We start from the raw sequence: 3,485 nt of genomic DNA, 5'->3' as shown, positions 1-3,485 counted from the left end.
TGCCGCTGGGGCTGCCGGAGGAGTTTGCTTCATACTTGGAGAGCGTCCCGCAGCGCAGAAAGGCAAACACGGCTCGGACGGCTCGTGCTGCGGCGCTTTCGGGTTAGGGGAGAAAACGCGTCCTGTCTAAATATTAGCTTAAGAAACGGAAAGGATCCGCCGCACCGTCACCTCCAACCGGCTCTGCCCTCCTCGGTCCCTCCGATCCTCGGCATCCGGAGCTCCGCGGGGATCGGAGGCCAACGGCGGCGCGGCGTCGAGGGAGGGAATTTCCCACTCTCCGTACGAAGGCTTTAACAAAACAACGTAGACCTCAGATGTCTTTATTGCACATATATGGTAGCTCGTGGCCGGCACTGATTTAAATCCGATCTCTGCTCGGGGAGCCGACCCCGCAGTTCGGCGCCGGGGCGTTGCGGCGGGAGGGGCGGTCGGGAGCTCCGGCCCTGTGTCGAAGTCCCGGTTCTGTCAGCGGGATCACCTGTGGATCCCGAATCCCCGATCCCGCATTGCTGTGCGCTGCCGGGTCGAACAGCAGAAGCGCGGAGACGCGGCGCGATGCGGGGCGGAGGAATCAGGTGGGGACGGGAGGGCCCGGAAGGGACGCTTTCAGAGGTTTTAAGCACTCGTTTGCCCGTTGGTTTTTAAAGCTGCTGGCTTTATCTGGGGCCCAGGTGCGCCTCAAAGCAGCACCAAATCCAAGTGACAAAGCGGAGCTGATGATGCCACACTGGGATGTGGCACTGCTGTGGTGTGAGCATCCTTAGGGACATCACCAGGCACCTGCCTGCTGCACAGGGAGGGCTGCCAGCTGTCCCATGTCCCCACCGGAGCAGTGCTGGGGTAAACCAACTCTTTTTGTTTCATTTCTACATCTTATGGTGTTTGGTTGGTTTGTTTTTAACAGCACCAGATCAGAGGCACCTGCAGCACCGGGCTGCTCTCATGTTGCGTGGCTGCAAATTTGGGGTGGGTGAGAGCACCCAGCACCTCGCAGCACCCTCAGATGGATGCAGGAGCTGGCCCAGCTTATTGGGACGTAGCCAGGGACATGCAGGCACTGGAACTGGGGTCCCCGGGTTGGGAGCACCCCTGGGTTCCAGGGGGAGGGCTCGGTGGGTGCAGAGCCGGGCTGGTGGTGGTTGCACTGGGTGCCCTCCCATGGTGCAGCTGTGAATCACAGCTCGGTGCTCAGCAGCTCCCTGCTCTCCCAGTGGGATCCCCTGGCAGAGCTGCTGGGCCAACCTCACCTCTCTGGGGTGTGCTTTGTGGGTCGGCTTCTACCTACAGGGGAATGAATGCAGGGGATGGTCTGAGATGTGCAATGCCTCTCCTGTGGTCCCAAGCCTGGCCCATGCAGCAGTGTAATCAGAGCAGTGTCACCTTGGCTGTCCCCATGCCTGACGTGGTGGCATTAGGCATGCAGCTTTCTAACAGGGAGGCCCATCCTGTGGCAGTCCCACACAGGGCTGTATTTGGGGCAGCCTGGTGATGGCAGCATCCTCCCCTGGAGCATCCAGTGGTACCCAGTGGGGCTGAGAGGTGGCTGACGGGGGATGCTGTGGGGTGGATGGACGGCCCAGGCACGTGGCTCAGGGCTGCTGTGTTTCACTGCTGTGTTTTTTCCCCTGGTGCCACAGGCACTTTCCATGCTGCTCCAAGCTAAAGCACGTGTGCACAGCCCTGCTGCCAGGAGCCGAGCTCTCACTAAGCACAGGAACAGCTCTGGTCAGGAGGGTCAGGATCAGAATGCTGCGTGCTCTGCCATGCCCTTGGCATCCCCAAAAGATGCTGCAGGGATGCAGCTCTGGGGCCGGCTGATGTCCTTATCTGGGCGAGCATCCTGCTCCAGCCCCATCCTTTGCAGATCAGACCAAAGGAATCCCTCCTCCCCCCTCCCCGCATCTCTTCCAGTGATTTGGCCCATTTGGAGCAGTCTTTCCTCATTGAAGTTGGAAGAAGGGAAAAGAAACACAAGCTGGCTGCTGCTGGTGCCACAGTGATGCTCTCGTGTGAAGGAGCATCCCCAGCATGGGAAGGAGCATCCCCAGCATGGGAAGGAGCCAGTCTTTCTGCCACTGCTCCAGGAAGGGAAATGCCACGAGCAGTTTTGCTCTGTTCACTTCTTTGTCACGAAACCCCAAACGGTCTCACTTTGTAACTCCAACGAGCTAAATTGAAACAGTCATTTGCCACTGCGTTGTTCTCAAACGATGACAAAAAAGCATTTCCTCCTGCAGCTGTTCAAAGGCCACGTCACCAGCCTGTCAGCCCCCTGACAAGGAATGCTGGTGCCATCAATGGTGCTTTTTGTGAAGTGTTTAGATTTGGATGGAACCAAATCTTTTTCCAAGCAGGAAAGGTTTCCTTTGAACATTGGCCAGGCTGAGCTTGCAGGGTCTGGGCTGTGGGGACAAGCAGTGCTGAGACCATAACTGTGAGCTCTCCTGGGTGGTGCCCGGCACAGAGTTTGCTATCATGGGGCTTTGGAGAGCCCTTGATTTCACCTTGGCTGTTTTTCCAGGCAATGTTGGTTGGGTGAAGAGGTCTGCAAACTCATCTTGTGGAAAAATGCATCCCAGAAGGAACTGAGCAAATGGCAGTTCTCAAAGCAAGCAAACAGTCCCTGGGATTTGGGGGATGGACTGAGCAAGCAGCTCCACTGCAGGGCTGGGAGCAGCTCTGTAGTCACATCCCATGGCTGAGAGCTGCTCTCGCCCACCTCCTGCTAAAGCACCGAGTGCTCAGATTGTGACCAGGCAGCAGCTTCTGTGCAGCTTTTGGTGGTTTCTTTTTGCCGTTAATGATGTTGTTGTTGGCTGTGGCCAGGCAGGGAGCACACAGTGTATTTATTGCTCTCTGATTCTCTCCTCTAAAGAGATGACGGGTTTAGGGACCCCCGGATGGGGCAGAGCTCCCACTCCTATTTGGGGTTGTGGGCCTTGCATCCCTATTGACACGGTGGCACTGTGGTTCCCAGGTAGCAGCAGCACGGGGAGGAGCAGCCATGGGATGCTCCCAGCAGAGACATTTCGTAGTTCCCTGGGTTTTTCCCTCTCTGCTGCCTTGCCTGTGGCAGAACAGATGAATGTCATGCCCATGCATAGGGTAGGGGACCAAAGTGGGTGACATGGAGACAAACCAATGCACCCACACCCCTTGGAGCAGGCACTCTGCCCTGTCCCTCTGGGCTGTCCCCTATAGAACGGCTCGCCTGCGGTTTTACAGGGCAGCTGCTGTCTTCGTTAAGTGGTGCAGGCTTATTAAGACTGCATTTTTGAGGCTTAGCAGCTCTACGGAGCCATCTGGGAAGGATGGTGCCAGCAGTGGAGCAACAGGAGGAGGCAAGAGGCTGTCGTTGCCTGCGCCGAGTGCCACAGCCCTGTGCTCCTACGAGGGCCATGCCCCCATTGGGTGTCCACCCTCATCCACAGCAGCTTAGAGGGCTGCAAGGAGCCAGCAGCAAGGCAGCACGAGCCCTCCAA

Source organism: Meleagris gallopavo, chromosome 30, assembly GCF_000146605.3.
Source record: "Meleagris gallopavo isolate NT-WF06-2002-E0010 breed Aviagen turkey brand Nicholas breeding stock chromosome 30, Turkey_5.1, whole genome shotgun sequence".
NCBI lineage: Eukaryota > Metazoa > Chordata > Aves > Galliformes > Phasianidae > Meleagris > Meleagris gallopavo.
The sequence above is the reverse complement of the archived record's forward strand: the minus strand, read 5'-3'. Positions refer to the sequence as shown.